This window comes from Carassius carassius, chromosome 39 (assembly GCF_963082965.1).
Source record: "Carassius carassius chromosome 39, fCarCar2.1, whole genome shotgun sequence".
In the NCBI taxonomy this organism is placed as follows: domain Eukaryota; kingdom Metazoa; phylum Chordata; class Actinopteri; order Cypriniformes; family Cyprinidae; genus Carassius; species Carassius carassius.
The window spans coordinates 26,626,866-26,647,807 of NC_081793.1; the positions used below are offsets into that span (position 1 = coordinate 26,626,866).

General features: G+C 36.7%; 1 long non-coding RNA gene across 2 annotated transcripts in view; it reads right to left on the reverse strand.

Annotated features, from left to right (window-relative positions):
* The window catches only part of LOC132121109 (uncharacterized), an 88,406-nt gene extending 67,945 nt beyond the window's left edge, over positions 1–20,461 (reverse strand). For both annotated transcript variants that reach the window (XR_009426241.1, XR_009426240.1), the window contains exon 1: positions 20,320–20,461. This is a non-coding gene — a long non-coding RNA (uncharacterized LOC132121109). The remainder of the gene's footprint in view (positions 1–20,319) is intronic.
* Positions 20,462–20,942: the final 481 nt, after the last annotated feature.

The window sequence follows — 20,942 nt, forward strand, 5'->3', positions numbered from 1 at the left end:
TCTTATTATGTCAAGCTCTGAAACAGAAAATTGCCAAACTGCTATTTGCTTTATTTTACCAGAAATATCAAAATCATTGTTCATAAAAGTTCTTGGATTTATGGAATTTTATTATTTTATTTGTAATTATTTAATTGTTTTATTTAATATTTTTCTTCGTTTCCGTAAAAAGAAGTTTGAAAACAAACAGCTTTGTCATAACAGTAAATGCTTATATAAGAGGCCATTGAATGTTGTCTTGGACAATAAGGGACCAGTAATCTGAAATGAGAACCCCTGATCTAAAGTCAACTTAGTGGAAAAATGTATCAATCAATTAATCAGTAAGTTCAACATCTTCTGTGCTTAGCCCTTAAAACCATGTATTAAATTTATGTTTTTTTTTTTTTTTTTTATTAAATGGTAGTTGAATACCATCTAAAGACTGTTTAAATCAGCAGACAGTGTGACTACAATATTATTTTAATAATTACATCATAGATAGGGAGGTAGAACTGTATATCCCATTACCAGCACTACAACACATCAGGTTGTTTATGGAAATCCAGTTTGAAGCAATAGTCTCGGCCGTCTCTCGCTTTTGTGTTTCTTTAATGGATGTATATCGGAGTGAGTTTACTCCCTGGAGAGCCGACACAGTACACATCCACTTATCAGGACTATTACTGAGGACACACTCACACACGCCGAGCGTTTAACTCCTTATCTGTGTCACACTCATCTTCAATCACCTTCAGCGGCTCAGGCAGTGTTTGTGCTCCACTCCAGTCTTTCACGAGGCCCGGGTTATCGCTGTGCTTTCAATTAAAGGTCAAACGACCCATGTTTGGGCTTCTGGTTAGTTACAATTCTTGACCTATTCCAGACCTGTACACATACACGTGTCTATCCAATGCCCTCCCTCTCTGTCTCTTGGAAAGCAGAGCTGTTAGGATTATGTCTGTAATGGAATTAATTCTAATCCCTGTCACTCCTGTGATGGGATAATCCCACATTAAGTGGGCCACCTTTAAGAGCATTTTACATCATTTTCATTGGCTGCATCCAGATTAAAGCGAGCTCGTCTTCACCGGACCAAGGGGCTGGTGTCATTGGACGGTCATCCCAGTAACCCATCCATTTGTCAGCCACATCATTAATTATCAATATTTCATTACAGCAGACGGATATTAGCCTGACCCCCTCTGAACCATCCAACACTTTCTCCAGGGTCGTGAGAGACACAAATATGATTTTGGTTCTATATTATGCTCTTTCAGTTTGCAACAAAGCAGTACAAATTCATACTGAATGAGAAAAACACATGCACACAAGTATGTGACTTTTCACATAAATAAAAGCAGAAGAAGAGAGTGTTCGAGAAAGCTGGTTGAAAATATTCAGTTCCATTTAGAAATTCAATTTGGTGATGCTAAAGTTGCAAAAAAAAAATGAATTTCACCTATTTACTACTGCATTTTAAAGGAATAAAACAAGCTGTAGTGTCTAGTTATTTGATTGAGATTGTAATTCAAATAAATTGTGGGTTCAGTAATGCCCTTACAATTATTATCTATGTGACAAAGCTTTTTTAATGTTTTTAAAGCAGAAAATAAATGTATAATATATATGTGTACGAGATAGATAGATAGATAGATAGATAGATAGATAGATAGATAGATAGATAGATAGATAGATAGATAGATAGATAGATAGATAGATAGATAGATAGATAGATAGATACTTTAGATATGTACTTGTAGTGAAATTCTCACTAAAAACAGGATGCTTAGAAATGTATGAATGTTTTGTCAGTCACAGTACTGAACTCATAGGTTGTTCAGGTCAAAAAATTTAATTAAAGCCTCATCCTCACATCCTCAGACCTCAGTCATTAAATGAAAAGGCGTCATGCCTCAGACTAAAAGGCTTCAGTCATCGGACAAAACGGCATCGCGCCTCTGACTGAAAAGCTTCAGGTCTCAGGAAAAACGACGCCAGGTGTCAGGTCTCATACAATTAACATTAGGCATCAGACGAAACGGACTCAGGCAAAAAGTCATCAGATGAAACGGACTCAGTTGGAGTATCGCGTTGCCCCGCCCCATTTGACGTCACATGCACGCCATTCAGAGGAAGTGGTATATAATGGTTGATTAATGGCAAAAGGAGGTAAACAGCGTCTGATTTATCTAAAATTGTGGGTTTGTTCTTTAAAGTGAGACATGTGCTCCCATTAGACGTGCTTTTATCATTGTATAGGACTCTGTTTGAGCCTCATCTGATTTATTGTAATATTATTTGGAATAACACTTATCCTACTTATACTGCGCAACTCTTGAGATTACAAAAGAAAGCCATAAGAGCTATTTCATGGTCCACACGTAACTCTCGCTCAAATGCTCTATTCTATAGACATGGCCTACCAAAGCTTCCTGAATGCAATTTTTATCATAATGCATGTACAATGTACAATGTTGTTAACAGGTTAAACATTAGATTGTGTGAGCTCATTCCATTATATACATCTTCTCACACACACTACACTAGACGTAAACTGCTCCTAAAAGGTAAATGTAGGTACTTAACAACTGCTAGGTTTAGTGTATGTTATAGAGGTCCACAATTATGGAATGAGCTGGTTACAAATTTAAAACAATCTGTTTCATTATCTATATTTAAAAAGAAACTAAAGCAACAACTACTGGAGAGATATAAACCGGAGGGATTTGCGGCTGAGAATTAAACCCCTTTTTCTTGGTACATGGATCATTTCAAAATGAGGTACTAAAGTATCAGGACTGTCAATGTTGTCTAAGATAACTGTATTCTTTATACCCACAATTTAAAGAATGGTTGCCCTGGTATCTAAAGTTGGACCGCTTATATAATCCTTGCCAGGTGGGTGGGGTGGTGCTGGTGGTGGAATGGACCCCTATTTATAAGCTATTGCTTCTTGGGAGTCCAGTTACAGTTTTTTTTTTTTTCACAATAGAACACTATTGTTCTTTCTGATGTAGTAACAAATGCTATGTGTGAAATTGTGGAAAATAAATAAATAAATAAAAATAAATAAATAAATAAATTGTTTTTACAAAATCATTTAATTCAACAACTAGTGTTAGACTCATACAGGTATGTTATAATTAGACCAAGATTTCAATCTAATAGCTTGAAAGAATTCGCTTTACCCAGACGTAAAGTGACCATGGTTTTATTATAGTAAAAGTGTAGTAACATGTTTTTTTTAGTGTAATGATTAACGTACCATTTGTATAACCACAGTTTTACTATAAACAACATGGTTAAACTATGGTTAGTGTAGCAAAACCATGGTTAATCTGTGGATACCATGATTTAACTATATCGACCATTTGTTTTTTGTTTGTTTTTGATTTTTGATAGTAAAACGATGGTTATTTTTCGTAAGGGTAATTTTACTACTTGGCCAAAATAAAAGCTCGCTAGTTGCAATATGGCTAACTAGTTTTTTAAACGTGCACACAAGACTCTCAAAAAGCATGTTCTCTTCCCTATATAACTTAATTAGTGTAACACTTGAATAAAACTGTTAAAATATAAAATATCAGACGCTGCTTACCTCCTTTTGCCATCAATCAACCATTATATACCACTTCCTGTGAACGGTGTGCGTGTGACGTCACATGGGGCGGGGCAACGCAATACTCTACCTCGTCCGTTTCGTCTGATGACTCTTTGCCTGAGTCCGTTTCGTCTGATGACTCTTTGCCTGAGTCCGTTTCGTCTGATGACTTTTTGTCTGAGTCCGTTTCATCTGATGACTTTTTGTCTGAGTCCGTTTCGTCTGAGACCTGAAGCTTTTTAGTCAGATGCGCGATGCCGTTTTGTCCGATGACTGAAGTCTGAGGCATGACGCCTTTTCATTTGATGATTGAGGTCTGAGGATGTATGGCGTTATTTCCCTGTCAAATATCAAGAGCGCATAATTGTAGCGCGAAAGTACATTAATATAATGCGCCAGCGTCAATCTCTCTGCTCGCACGTGGAATATAATGTGCGGAGCGCGAATCTCTCTGCTCGCGCGCTCTCAGATGCACGTTGCTCTTGTAAGAATTTTCTCTGGGCTCGCTCGGAGAGTATGCCTGCACTTAAAACGTGTTCAGTGCAATCGCAAATCTCTCCTCTTTGCTTAAAGTAAGCGTGTATGTGCTTAGACTGTGTCCCGTGGGTTTGCGCATGGCCAAGTACTCTTCTCTTCGATTACTTTCTCTTTGCTCTTGGCATAAACGCTGTGAAAACGGCAACAACCAATCAGAAATAGGCTTCAACGACTGACCAATGAAAACGCGACATCGTACATGTAATCTTATTGGTTGATATTGAACCGCACATGGAACATTACATTTACATTTAAGAGAAAACTCTTTAAATGAGAAGGTGTGTCCAAACTTTTGGCCTGTACTGTATATATATATATATATATATATATATATATATATATATATATATATATATATATATATATATATACACATACACATACACATACATACATACATACACACACACACACACACAATTGCATAATAAATGAAAAGAAAATAGAATACAAAAATATTAGAAAAGTAGTTAGATTTTTTGTAAGAATAGAATTAGAATAGTGAGAGTCAAATAAAGATGGAAGAGATGTGTTTTAAGCCGATTCTTGAAGATGGCTAAGGACTCGGCTGCTCGGATTGAGTTGGAGAGGTCATTCCACCAGGAGGAAACATTTAATTTAAAAGTCTGTAAAAGTGACTATGCTTCTTTGGAATGGCACAATCAAGCGATGTTCACTTGCAGAATGTAAGCTTCTAGAGGGCACATAAGTCTGAAGTTACAAATTTAGGTAAATGGGTGCAGAGCCAGTGGTAGTTTTGTAGGCAAATATCAATGCCTTGAATTTTATGCAAGCAGCTACTGGAAGTCAGTGCAAATTGATAAACAGAGGTGTTGAGTGTATTCTTTTTGGCTCATTAAAAACTAATCTTGCTGCTGCATTCTGGATTAATTGTAAAGGTTTTATAGAACTGGTTGGAAGACCTGCCAAGAGGGCATTGCAATAGTCCAGTCTGGACAGAACAAGAGCTTGAACAAGGAGTTGTGCAGCATGTTCTGAAAGAAAGGGCCTGATCTTCTTAATGTTGAATAAAGCAAATCTGCAGGATCGGACAGTTTTAGCAATGTGGTCTGAGAAAGTCAGCTGATCATCAATCATAACATGGAATAAATTAACTGACGTTCAATCAAGACGAGCCGCGATGGATCCGCCGAATCGAAGATTTCAGGTAACCAGTTTTATTTGTTTTGATGTTAAATATGTCAAATGTATCATCTTGATTGAACTTCAGTGAACTTATTCCATGTGTTCCATGTGCGATTCAATATCAACCAATAAGATTCCATGTACGATGTCGCGTTTTCATTGGTCAGACGTTGAAGCCTATTTCTGATTGGTTGTTGCCGTTTTCACAGCATTTATGCCAAGAGCAAAGAGAAAGAAATCGAAGAGAAGAGTGCAATGCGCGAACACACGGGACACAGTCTAAGCACATACACGCTTACTTTAAGCGAAGAGGAGAGATTCGCGACTGCACTGAACACCTTTAAAGTGCAGGCATACTCTCTGAGCGAGCCCAGAGAAAATTCTAACAAGAGCAACGTGTATCTGAGAGCGCGCCCCCAGTTCCTGCGCGCGAGTAGAGAGATTCGCGCTCCGCACAAAATATAATCCGCGCGCGAGCAGAGAGATTCGCACTCGCGCACAATATATTCCGCGCATCATATTAATGTACTGTCGCGCTACAATTATGCGTTCTCAACATTTGAAAGGGAAATAACGCCATAAGGATGTCCTAAAATGTACACCGTACTCATGACCGGGTCAGTCAGTGATGAGTTCTGAGAGCCGAATTCATCCCTCTTCTCAAACAATAAAATAATTTTAACTGAAATCAATATTTCATGTCCATTTATTTATTTATTGTTAAGCAGAAGTGTAATAAGCCAGATAATGTACAGTCCACTGTTTGGTCATTATGGCAAAATCTCCTTCAAGTTGGGATCCTGATCACCCTGGTGGGGTTTTTTTTTCACAAAAATGGCCGTCTGACTGTACATTATCTCTTGATTGCTTGGATTATTCTAAATTTTAATAAATATAAAGCAGTTAGAGACCTCCCTGACTGCTACCACCTCTATATGCAGGGCATTTTAAGCAGGATACACACAGGCAGCGCTGGCCCACCTCTCAACGGGCTCTTTTACAGTCTTGATCAAACAATTATTATGCCAGCCTCTAATTAAAGCATAGAGTCAGTGGTACGTCCAGCCTTGAAGTCCAATTGACCAAATGAAGTCCATCCCACCCCCCTCCATGGCAACACACCCCGGCAACCGGCCACAACCATTACCCAGGCCACATTGCAGGAGCAGCCATGGTTTGATCAAAAGCGGGCGAGAGGGTATTCACGAGGGCGGAGAGATGCCCAGGAGGGGGTGGGTGCGGGGGATAACAGGCAAGGTGGGAGGGCGCTGAAGCTCCATGGTTCCTGACCGCGGTCAGTCTCTGATGGTCACAGTCGGGGCTGTCAGTAGGGGTGACCGAAACCGCGGGTTCCAGCTCCATATCTGCAGCTTCCATCAAAGAACGAGACGGCCCTGCTGAGAGAGGCCAGAATAACAAGCATCAATGTGATTACACTGATGAGAGAGGAGGGAACAAACTCACAGAGCTGACATGTGACAAGAGCCATAACAGGAAGTGAGGTCATGAGTGAGTGAATTACAGCTTAAAAAAAACTTTCCACTTAAAGGGACAATTCACACAAAACTGGAAGATCTCTTATTATTTACTCGCCCTTACATTTTTGCAAAATGGTATAACTTTCATTGTTTGTAAAGTTTGTTCGTTAAGAATAGCATTCTTAAATGACAAGCATGCTGAAGATTACTACAGACAATCACAAAAACAAAACTTACAGTAATACACCACAGTGTACTGAATTTCATTAAACTACTTTCATTAAGGACGATTAAGTGCATCAAAAATGACTGTTAAGACATACATAATGTTACAAAAGATTATTTAAAATAAATGCTCTTTTTTGAACTTCCTATTCATCAAATAATCCTGAAAAACACTGAAGATTAGAGTAATGATGCTGAAAATCCAGTTTTGCATCAGTAAAAATTACATTTTAAATTCAAATAGAAAACAGTTATTTTAAATTGTAATACTATTTCAGAATATTACTGTTTTCACTGTATTTTTGAACAAGTAAATGCAGCCTTGGTGAGCATTAGAGACTTCTTTCACATTTGAACAGTAGTGTATATTTATAATGAAAGTATATGATGCAAATGAGCCAGAAAGCTTAAAACTCATATTTTTGTTAAATTTGTAAACTTATTTAAATCAGTGTTTTTTCAATTAGTTTCACTTCAGGACCAAATGGCTCTCTCTCTCTCTCTCTCTCTCTCTCTCTCTCTCTATATATATATATATATATATATATATATATTTATATACATATACATACACACATTACATTATTCATTTAGCAGACACTTTTATACAAATAAAATCTATTAATAAAATATTTTTATTATTATTATTATTAATAATCATATTAACATGATCTACAAAGAACCAGCAATAAGCAAAACTGTGTTAATCGAAAATTTAATAGTGTAAATTGGAAAATTATAATTTTTCAAAGTATGATTTACTCCATAACATGCATTTAAAAATTTAGAAATATAAATATATAACTGTAAAAATAAATCATAATGTAGTTTTGTTCATGTCAGGGACGAGATAAATTTATTGTCTAAGGCAATCGACAAATGGACACACATGCTGTCCACGGGCATTAAGCTGAAAATAACCAACACAAACTAAATTACAGTAAATAGGAAAAAAAATGATCAAAGCCATCAAGTCTTAAATAAAAGCTCTTAAAGTAGCAGAGTGTGATTACATTAAATTCTAATTATGTACTAAAACAAAAATCACAAATATCAACAGAATTTTACAGTAAGTGTGTCCAGTATTTGAGTGCGAGACGAGGTGGACAGCAGCTGTAGGTGAGGAGAAGGATGATCCAGGGACACAGCTCAGGACCCATGTACACAGCCTTTATGTTCCCCTCAGCAGCTCAAATGTGTTCAATCGTGTTCTAAGCTGCCCAGTCGGGCTGATCAGAGCGGCACCAGAGGCCTGACCCCCCTGTGAGTCCTGCACAGAAACCCAGCAGCCCACCACCTGAGAGATGGACAATTTGGGCTCTTTTAGCGAATCAGCTGGTTTACGGTGTCTCTCACATTCCTCTGCCTGCCCATGTTTCTAAATCTCTCCATTGTTGATATGTCTCTGATCGTTGGCCTGGTTTTCACTCCGTCCTCCTTTTCCGAGTGACAACAATTCGTCCGAGACCTCTTCACTACTTTTCACCCTTCGTAAGACCCATTTCTAAATATGAGCTTATATATTTGCTCCTCAAACATGGTTATATAACATATAACCGGCCGGCCTCATCCATATTTTACGTTTACTTGTACTTTCAATTACTTTTGCGCAACGCTTTGATCACTAAAGACAAAAGTCATCATATCCGGGTGAGCAGTTTAAGGTGCGCTCGGCTTCAAACCCTCAGAGAAATATTTCAACCTCAAAATTAAAGTCTTGTCTTGATTAAACAGCACATCCAGCCCACACATAACCTTGTTTTATAACGTTTCATGTTATGTAGGACTGGAACACCATGGGAGCTTGGTGGGGATAGAAAAGAGTTTAATGCTTCTTTTATGTTCATGTATATATATATATATATATATATATATATATATATATAGACAAATATCTTTCACACAATAAACCTACTGCCTTAAATATTCCTTAATAGAGAATCTGACTTCAAAAGACTTAACATATGTCTAAAAACATAGAAGTGATGGAATGTAAGCATGAAATACTCAAAGATATACTGACAAAACCCTTGTGATAAAACCGAAAGGAGAGCTATGGAAAATAACAGGAAAAAGAGAAGTTTATGGTTTTTGTCAGTGTTTAAGTGAGTGTACTTGACCTTCTGCATGTTTGGAAGATCTGCTACATGTTATTGACTCCAATTTTCCCCATCCAGCAGCACTCGAAACCCCGAGACCTGCTTTTACCCCGTTAGTGCCTCTTCCAATACTTTAGATCAGGTTTAGTTTAAGGTCGACATCTTTTGGTGCTCCTCCCAGAGCAAATCAAGCCACTTTCTCACATTTCAGTGGGAGAAATACAGTACTTGAAGCTCAGAAGCTGTTCTTCTGAGCTTCAGATCTTAATGAGAGCAGAAAAGTCGATGAGAGCTCGCCCTACTAGCAGTCCTGTCACTCTATCACAGTGTCAAAGCACTATATGGAATTCATACAAACATATGGCCTTTATGTATTAACACGTGCCAGATTTATTCTTGGCCACATCCAGGGCAATAATCATTGTGAAGCTGTTCAGCAAATCCTGTGTGTTGGCTTTTTGAAATGAAAGAGAGAGAGAAAGCGGAAGAGAAAGATGAAGAGAGAGAGAGAGAGAAACAGAGAGACTTCCTTTCTTTCACAGCTTAAGAGTGCCACCCTGTGGACGGCGCTGCTGGCGTCATATCAGTTTGTTTTCAATCAATCAGATGTTTGTTCTTTTTCTTTGTTATTTTGAACTTATGGTTCAGCCCTTAATGCACACTTAAAATGATGGAAGATTACCAGATGCACTGAGTGTTATCAGAGTTCCATCAGCTATTAGCCTGCATGCAAGATAATCTTCAGATGCTGGAAAAATATGTTTATTTATTTCTAAAAAAAATAAATAATAATAAATAATAATTATTTTAACAATGGTGCACTTATTCTTGTTAAATTTATTCATTATAAAGGTTATATTATTTTTAAATTTGTAAGATTGATTATTATACCTAAATCTTTAAGCTACACTGCAAAAATGTACATAATATTTATATTAATAATAATAATAATAAGCTGTACTCTATAAATTACATGTTAATTATTATTAATAATATATTAATTTATATTTTAATTATTGTATTATTATTATTATGTACTATATAAATTATCATGATGGTATATAAAATAAAGGGTTTTATTTATTTTATAATAATAAACTTTTTTATTGAATCAATTTCCACAACCTTGAAACTAATTGAATGTATTATTATTATTATTTTTATTTTTATTTTATTATTATTATTTTCAACAAATTATTATATATCAAATAAAGCATTTTTATTATTTTATAATAATAAACTTGATGAAATTATGATTCTAAAAAGTTGCTGTCTATTCATCTTTAATTTATAATAATAATAATAATACACCAAAACAAGATATTTAGTGAAGCATGATGACTGAAATAATAGCTAATATATATATATATATATATATATAAAGACCAGATGATATATTTCATGAATTTGTTTGGTTTACTTGCTTCACATTGGATAAGTCAGTTTTTGCTATTCTCAACGGCTGTTTAAGAATTTGTGATTTTGTGGAACACATTTTGTAAGATGTTGGACAAATTTTTAAAACTATTTAAATAATTTCTGTTTCTATGTGCCTTTGTTTTATGTGTGCAGTGCAGCACATTTCTGATCCTCACTTTCAATTCTTTTCTCTCCAGATTCGTCCAGTGTTTTTCTTCTCTGCACGGCCCTCGGGACGACCGGTTTGAGAAGACCAGCGTCTGAAGTCACATGCTGGATTGAGCAAAAGTGTCTGAATGAAACACGCTGCACCTAAAGATCACCTGCATTCCTTTCTCAAGTTAAAAAGTCCAAAATGAAAGCAACAGCAGACCTGTTTAAATTAGCCTTTCCCCCTCGTGGCCTCAAATCAAATAAAACACAACAGTCGGAGTCCAAACAAGTTAAAAGAACGTCCTTGTGGGTTTTATCCACTAAAGCAATAGTAACAAGAACAACCTTCTCAAAGGCTAAAATGTCCCAGCGGTCTAACACTCAATAAAGATTTGGCTACTTAAGAAGGTCGAAACAGCGAGCCATTTAAGGGTTTGACATGGACCCAGCTAGCATGCTGCTTTTACCATCACTCATACCGAGGTAATGCAATTCCTCGCCACTGTTCTGCGCCTCTGATACATTTAGGCTAATGCCTGATGCAAATGACACGGGGACAGATAGAAATATAAATATATCTTCATCACCTGTGTTCTCTCACTCTGAGTGTCCTGCATCCCTAGATGCCTTGTAATTCACTTTCACACACACACACACACACACACACACTGCTGTCTCTCTAGCAGTATCTTCGTTTAGTGAGAGATCATGTCAGGGGAGTGGAAGCCTATTGATTGTTGAACAAAAGGTTGAGAGGAGATAGTAAAGACTTGGATGTGACCTCTTACTGCTTTCCTACTTAAGATTGTTTCAGTCACTATTTTTGCTATTCTGTTTGGACAAACTACACTGAAACACTGACTCTGAAACAATTTTCAATCAGAAAGTTCTAGTAAATTTTACAAATAATAGGATATCCCAGATATTTTTTATCAGACTTCTATCATTTTAATAATATTGAAATACAATTCATATTATGTCCTCTGAGCATCTAAAAATACATCACAGTGAAATAAATCACATAAGTCTAGTTTAAATCTATTTTAATTAGGTCCACATTTGAATCAGATATTTTTGGACTTTGAGCCAAAATTGTAACTCCCTTCAGTAGCACGACTGCTTTCACACTTTATTGGACATCAGTTAGTGAAAAGTTATTTCATGCTAATAATGAATCTTTACAAACACATTTTTAATTCATAGGGCTGAGTGGTTTAAAAAAAAAAGTGTCTAGGACCCGATGACTGTCAGCTCTGAGTATATTCACATATCAGTCTGGAGTTCAGAGCAACAGAGCCATTCACATTCTGACTCTAATTAAAGATGAAATGAGGAAAAGAAATGTTCAACTTGCCCCTCAATCAATGGCTGACAGACACTGTCTTGACTCACGTCGCATTACCAAAGCCCACCTGAGCTGCTTCTGAAGACTGTCGAAATGATTCAGAGCAAGCTAGCGCAACAGACTGAAGCAGATTCGTCAGTTACAACAGGAGGGCTTCAGTCTCACGGGGGTCAAACGCTGCTCTGGCCTCTCAACTCAAGCTCAAGTTAAGAGCTGAACTCTCACTCAGTGTGAGAAAAACCCTGTCTGCCCAATGAAAGCCATTTTCTGATGTATGAGAGAAAGCAAACATCTAGATTGACCGGTCAGTTTATAAGCGTTTCTGAATTAGATTTAAAAACCGATTTGAACAAAAACCACCAGAGAGTTGAGATAAAATCTTGACTTTTATTGGACCAGTTTCCACTTCAGTAGCTGTTTATCTCACCTCTCTTTGTAAACATTCTGTCAAAACGTTCCAGATTGAGACTTATGCATCGACTCTGTAAATAAATCAAGTGGCGGTGGCATCATTTATTTCAGTGTGATGAATTTTTAGATGCTCAGAAGACATAATATGAATGGTATTTCAATATTATTCAAATGATAAAAATCTGATTAAAAATCTGGGATATCCAGATGTCTGCAGTACTTTTTCCCCTGTTGATTCTGAAGCTCACTACGTTTCAGACAGGTAGGCCTAATGCTTATAAAGTGTGCCTGACTATACGGACAGCTAATGCAAGTCACACTCAAAATGTCTGAATGCCATTCCACTTGATCAAAACAATTAGCACAGAAATCTGATGCTTTTAGGTCAAATTGAACTCAAGGAGGACTCTATTTGCTTTCTTAATACATTTTCCAGGTCTAACGTTTTAAAATAAGTTTTGTTTGTTTGTTTCTTGTTTTTTGTCATTTTTCATCAAAATCTAAGAACTTGCTACATCTCTGAAACAAATTTCTTTTTCAGGTACATTGCAAATGCTAATTTTATATCAACCTGCCATATATAGAAACTTTCCACAATTCATTCAATTTCATACAGTATATATAAAATGAAGACAAAATGCAAAGCAATTAATGCAAGCAAAACATTTGTCAAAAAGTAAGTTTGAAAAAAGTTGTTAGGAATTTACCAAATATTTGTTCATCCCTATGTGAATTTGAAGAGAACTATTTACACAATAGTTCAAAAGGCTGCCTTTATTTGATAAAAAAAAATACAGTAAAACAGTACTAATATTTCAATTTAAATTGACTTTTTTCTATTTAAATGCATTTGAAAATGTAATTTATTCCTAAGATCATTCTTCCAGTCTTCAGTGTCACATGATCTTCAGAAATCATTCTAATATGCTGATTTGCTGCTCAAGAAACATTTATTATTATTATCAATGTTGAAAACCGTTGTGTTGGTTATGTAACTTCATATTTGATATTTTTATTGAAATCATGATTTTCAGGATTCTCTGATGAGCTTTTTTATCAAAATACAGTAAAAACAGTAATATTGTAAAATATTATTACAATTTAACATTTAACTTTATTATTCAATATTATTTTTAAATGTAATTTATTGCTGTGATCAAAGCTGAATATTCAGCATCATTACTCCAGTCTTCAGTGTCATGATGCTGATTTGCTGCTCAAAAAACATCTCTTGTCATCAGTGTTGAAAATGGGACCATGATACTTTTTTTCCCCAGGATTATCTGATGAATATGAAGTTCAAAAGAACAGCATTTATTTGAAACAGAAATCTTTTGTAACATTATAAAACTCTTAACTGTCACTTTTGAACAATTTAATGCATTTCTGCTGTTTTGGAGAAAAGTAATTTCTCCAAAACAAACAAACAAATAAATAAATAAATATATCTTACAGATTCCAAATTTTTGAACAGCAAAAGTGAAGAGCATAATTTGTTCACACTTGGTCCAGTATCTAATGCTATGGCATTCAGGCATTTTTAAGTCTGACTTAAGTGTCAATACTTTTTGGGAAACTGAACCTTCCCATTCATTCCTTCATCCATTTCTAAAAGACTCTTATAAGATCCAAGCGCTTATATAACCAGAGTGGCGTCTCTATGCTCTCATGTTCTACTTATTCAAATGCGTCCCAGTGACTAAATTTCCCTTTGTTTGAATTCTCCTCCAAAAGCGTAGAACAAAGAGACAATTATTTTGTTCTTGTAGTGCCGGCCTCAACTTTTCCACCATTCTTTTTGAAGTTGCTCTGCAGACGTTTTTATTTTGTTTGTTTGGCGCTCTGACTGACAAGCTTTGTTTGCTGTTTGTCGACTCTGCATTTGAGGCTGTAGCTCCACGATTACAAGCTTACATCAAAGTTCCTCTCTTCCCCGGCATCCCTTCCCTGCCCTGCCGGATCCCAGCGGAGCTGTCTGCGCTGACAGACGCTACGCCTTACATGCGACAGGGCGCGCGCGTGTGCGCTAAAGAGCGAGAAGTGGGTGCTTCAGGCTGAGGACTCTACAGGTTTTGCTTCATGGCCTTAAGCACTGAGGTTGTTCTCTTTGTTGCCTCTGCCATGCGGAAGGAGATAAAGTTGACGCGAGGCTTCCAAGACGACACTTAATCTGGTCATCCCCCAATCCCGTCCTTCCTGCAGCCCTGCTTCAAGTCATGTCGCTAAATCCCCCATATCTCCCTCCCAGGCCTGCGGCTCTTGTGTTCCAACAATGGCCTCTTAGCAGGCCTTGGACTGACGCCCAATTCTCTCTCTCTCCCCCATCTCAGACTCGTTTTCCCTTTGTGACAGCGTGTGTGCGCTACTTCTACATTCAGTTAGAGAAGTGCTGACTTGGTGGGCCCCTAATTTGTGTCTTGAATGTGTATTTTGATGGAACAAAGTGGGCCGAGAACACAAGACGCAGAGCTACAACAGAGAGTGAGATGGAGCCCCTAAAACATAGAGAGCTAGCGCGCTGTTAAGATTTCTGAAAAATACATCCAATAGTGCAACAACAAGCTCAGATATCTAATTATGCATGCGACTAAAAACTTGCAAAGCACCTCTTCAACTCCACTGCGCTCAACTGCGGCTCTGTGTTATCAGCCGAGTGCTTCTTTCTCTCTTTCAGAGTTGTAAAAGAGAGGTAAGAGAAGACAAACGGGGCATCAGAGTGGCGTCTGTGATGCAGAGGGACAGTCGGGGGAATTCTGTGGCGTCACCTCCTCTGTCAGAAGAGCTCCTCAAATCTCATTTGAATGCTAATTATTTTGGTCAGTTTATAAACTATAGATCAACCCCAAAAGTCTCTGTGGATCTTCTATAGATTCTGTCGTGCCAGTCTGGATCCTGAAATATCATCCCGGGAGGACGCAAATCACCTTGCTTTCTAACATGTCCCCTGTCTCGGCTTCTTTCATTATACAACATATAACCTATCAGATATTCCTGCTTCTGCTGGCACTCCGGCCTTGTTGCCAGCCATCAGTAAGTGAAAAAAAAGCCACAAAGCTTGTTTTATCTTGCCTCAGCTGCCGTTCACAGCTCTGTTTTCCTCTCTCATACTCTCTCCGCCACTTGCTATCTTTCTGTGCTTTTCCCCCACGGAACCAGACCGATGTCTTTAGAACTCACAATTCTTCTCATTTTTATTGAGGGTGTTTTTTTTTTGCCTTCTTTTCCTCTCAAATGAAAACACTGCATGACGCTGTACAAAAGCAGCTGTGTTGGAGACACACAAAGACTACACTGAGTGCAGACATGAAACAACACAACACTATTATACTCAACCAAACTGTCTATAGTGTCGCATTGTGTCACTACGCTCAGCTGTGGTGAAAAAAGCGTCAGAATCTGACTGTTTAAACATGTATTCAGACTATTTATTTAACATTATTTAACAAGACATGACTTTCACCAATAAAAGAGTGTACAATGTCAACTATCGTCTCAACCAAAACATGTAATGTTCTGTATTGCATTCTACCATAAGGGGTTAAAAAGTACTACTTTTTGATTCTATTAGGCCAGTAGTTTAGGTTGTTACTCACAGACACAAACATCATAAATAACTGGTTTTAACCAATATAATCACAAGTCATTATCTTAACATCTAATCTTCACTATCCAGACCTTGATGACATAGCATAATTTACGAAAACATGTTTAAAAATAACAAAAATGAAGTTTCCAAGGCTTTAAAGCACATACACTTGGTTACTGTCATCACAAAGTTCGATCTACTGGCCCAAAACTCTCTAAAACTGCTCTAAGACCGTACTATGCATACTATTTCTGCTGTGCATACTAAGTATACTGTGATTGTATGCATATTTTCTGTATGCGCGCATTAGAATATCCAGACCATTTTAAAACATGCAACATTTATACAAAACATACTGAGGTGAATAATGCATGCAATGCATTCAACCTGAACTTCTATTTCCAGCGTGATGAATAAACCAGAAGTAACATTAACATACAATTTTTATTTCTAACATGATATCTGGAAGTTATTCTCTGAATTAAATGTTCAACATAAACACCATAGCATGTAACACCAATGTAGTTTGAAATGTGCATACAAACTACTTCACAGCAATATTATCGTTTAAAAATAATCTTTAAAAAGTAGCATGGGTAATATACAGTGAATAAAGCACAGTATGCAGTTTGGTACTATTGCATTAGGGAACACTGGCTAAATCAGGAAGAGCATACTAGGCTACCAATATGTAGCAAATTATAAGAGAGCACACTAAATGAATTACTGTATCCCTCAATGTAATGTGTGGGATGTGTAACTGTGAAATTTTAAATGATTAAATCTGTACATAAAAGTGACTCAATCATTTTTGACATTCTCAACAAGTAGCTGTGGTTAACTATGTAATCTGTGACCTTTAGGTTTTCTTTAAGAGCCCGATAAAAATAAATAAATAAATAATAATAATAATAATAAAGCGATTTTGCATCAGTTGTTTACCACCCTGTTTACAAAAGTATTCCAAATCAACTCCTATTGTTCATCTCATCAAAGGGATTTATGGCTTGCCAGACGAAACGTGTCAAGATGCCGTTAATTCAGCAGGATAAAAGTGCAACCTTTCGGCGCGCGCTGCACCGGAGGCCGCGGTGAGCGAAATCGAGGGTCTGCAGCCCCGGTCGGAGTCTGGAGAGACTCTCCGGCGTCTCCCGACGGCGTTATCGCGCTCCGCTGCTGCTACAGGCAGCCGGTGCACAACAAAAAGTCATTCTATAGTTATTTTCCGCCCTAATTGTTCTCAAGACTTGAGACAGATATACTAGGCTACGTGAAGGAGAATTTCAGAGAAGACCCCCACCTCCCTCGGTGGCGCAGTCATTAGCGATGTCCGCGGGGGGAGCGCTTGTAGCGGCCACTCAAAAGCACTTGACTTTCTGCCATCTGAATTAGCGGCTTCTCTTCTTATTAGCCTTTCATCCTTGCATACTTAAAGATGACACCACAAACTGGCAGCCTGCGCTATTGTTCTAGCTCGCATTCATGCGACTCAAAGGAAAGGCCGCTCCCAATTATTACCATTCAGAGTAGCCATTAAACACGGCAGAGCGCGGGGAGAAAGTGCGCGAACAAGCTGGTTAATGAAAAGTTAATTGTACAATTTTCATGTAGATGAGCGCGGCATATACATGACTCCCTGCTCTGCGATTATTTGAAATAAATAAACGAGGCTTCTAGAAATGTGGTGGGACTTTGCGGCTGGTAAACAATCAGGCCGAGTTTAATTTGTGGTAAACAAAGTGATTATCCACCGGGGGTAGCCTACGGAAGGAGAGGCTAAGGTTAAATGAAATTTGCAAATGTACAGATACGAGGCGTTTTGTGTTGGAGTTGAGCAATTATAGAAGCGGTTTAATGAAGCAAGGTCTGGCGTCGAGGGAGCCGTTCCGACTTCAGACGACCTACAACCAGTCACACACTTCTGAGGAGCACATTAGATCGAGAACTTCATAGAGAGAGAAAGAAAAGACACAAACGCACACATGTATGAAAGCTAGGGATGTTCGGATGTTAAAAACCGATTAGTAGTGAGGTGTCTGAACAATGAATCTGTAAAATTCTGCATGTTTATGGGCATTGTACCTGACACTGATAAAGTGTGCAAACATAAAGTGTCATTTTTATGTCAATGATGTCACATAACCTAACAATAAGTTACATGCTGAAGCGCAACACTGTCAACTAGTTACCAAGTTATACAACAAATTGTTTCTCCAAAATAGAGGTGCCTAAACAAGGGCCCATGCGGGCCAAAGTCAGCCCATGATGACCTTTGATTTGGCCCAACATTGCAATATCACAAGTGAAGGGGGAAATTTATTTTATTATTTTTTTTTCCATTGAAATAAAAAAATAATTAAAAAAAATGAATTTTATTAATATATATATATATAAACATAATATAGTTTCATATAATGCAACATTACTTTTGGCCCTCAATCAAGTTTGAGGGTTTGCACAAATTGAAAAGTCTGCTCTAAAATGACCTGCTTTTAAAGCACTACAACAAACAATAAATGTACCTTTATGCATTTGACAAATGCTTTTCTTCATTGCATTCTAGGTACACATTTTATCAGTTCTTGCTTTCTATGGGGAAAAAAACCCATTGCCTTCACATTGCTCATATACCATTTAATTTACAGAAAGAATAAAACCAGATAAAGTCACTAATCATTTATCTCTAAAGCATGCATGCAACTGCTCTCATGTTGAATATGGCATATTTTGCTTTTCTACATAATGTCATGCTCCAAAAAGTATCATAAAATCCATTGATTCTTGCACTATATTTCCAAACTATATTGCAATATATAAAAAAAAAAAAAAAAAAAACGGCTTCAGAGAGGATGTAGAATATAGTGCAGCAATCATATGAACTACTTTAACTACATTTTTGTGGTTTTGTTTGTATGGTCCTTTTCTGGAGCTCAACAACCCTACTTATTCAAACTTGAAAATAATAGCAAAACGTGTTCAACAAAAGAAAATTTAAAGGGATGGGAACAACATGAAGAAGAGTCAAAAAAAAAAGCTGATTTTGGTCTAAAAAACATATGGCAGTTGATATTGTGATATGATGAAAGAGCATAATGACAGCATGCAGGATCAGTTATTTTAGTATGATTGAGATTATATTATAGTTATTTCGGAGATAGATAATTCAACAATTTATAAATACTTTGAATCAGGTTTTATTTGTATATTTTCCATTTTAATTTGAAAGTTTTAGTAATTGGTTGTGTGTTCTCATTATTTTATTAGCTACTGTTTTCTATTTTTTTAGTACATCAAGTTAAATAAAATGGAAATGAGAAATGTTGCCTTGGGAAAGTTTTTAAATATAATATGTTGTTTCAGGTTTATTTTTTCATTTATTTTTTATTGTATTTCAAGTAACAAAAATATTGTTTTTAGTTATCGTTAACTCTAATAACCCTAGTCTTTAACATTGGTAAGTTGTATCACATATATAATTCCAGAGTGATTAATCACATTTGTTCACTGACATATCCTTTCTTATAATAAAGTCTTGCATAGCAGGCTAAAATACAAATTGCATGTATTGCATTGATTTATATTTGTGTTTGTTGATTGTTTTATCTCCAATGGGAATGAAGGGTTTTGCATGAGCCAACTCAATATCTTAACATTTTTATGTGTACAAATTATAACAAGCTGGTCAGGAAACACTACTGCATGCATTTAGACACAATATATATGCATAATCACACACACATGAATGATGAATCCTTCGCTCTAATTCATTTTGTTCATTCCAGGCATAAACTCCAGACTACCTGGCTCTGTTAGCAAATTAAATCGGCTCTCATCTTAAGAGAAGGCTTCATTTGTTTTTAACTGTATTTGAACACAGTGAGTGTGAGGCACGGTCCCATACGCGAGGCGTGCTGGCAGAGATCAGCCCCTAATGCCCAGCTCTATTAGGGCACAGTCTCTCTGCTGGGCTTTGGCAGAAACAAATCCACATTTTCATTCTAACCTCCTGTAATTTCCTATTCTTTTGTATGAAATTAGAATTTATTAAAGCACTTTGGAAAAAGGCATGCTGAGAAAAGTAAGAGCCAAAGTTGGTATATCTTTAGCCGGATTGGAAGGGACCCTGGAGGGACTGAAGGGCTTAGAAGTGATTCAGTCTTAGATTTAACAGCCACTTTGAGGTTTTCACTGCATAACACTTTCTAAACTCTATGCTTATGATGATACCTTGCACAAGCAGTGGACAACCGGACAGAAAAGAGCATGAGATTAAAACCAAACTGACATCTACACATTTATCCAACAACCTCACAACAAACACAAAACATAACTTGAACTTACCAGAAATCCTTTTAAGATGCCAGTGGCATGACGCTCTGTTACATATGAAGATGCTGAAAAAGGTTTATGTACAATAAAACTCTGCTAAACTATTCCAGTGCAACATTATTTATTTATCAGAGAGAAGCCTTTTTTTGTTTGTTTGTTTTTTCAAGGGAAGAGTAGGCCTCAACCTCCTGCAGATTAGTAAACACAACAGTGACATCTACTGACTGAAGTACAGAAGTACAGACTGGGCTCAAATATGTTTTGTCAAATATCTTGGCCATGGCTGTATTTACATCGTTTTCCATTCCGTATATATTTCTGTGTAGTATTATATTATTCATAAAAAACATTTAAATACAAGTTTGGCCAAAGGGCTGTGCATAGAAGTATTTAAATTGATATTTTTATTTAAAATATAATAATGTATCATTCAAAAAAAAAAAAAAACATTTAAAGATAAGTAATAAAAAAACATAATATGCACATGCTTGATAAAAGCATAATATACAGTAGACTCTGAAAATATATTTGCTTTTATCAAGCAATGATATTTCATATCAGATTATATTATGTGCTTATATACAGTAGGCCAGGTTTTCATGTCAAAAGAAAATGAATCACTAACAAACAT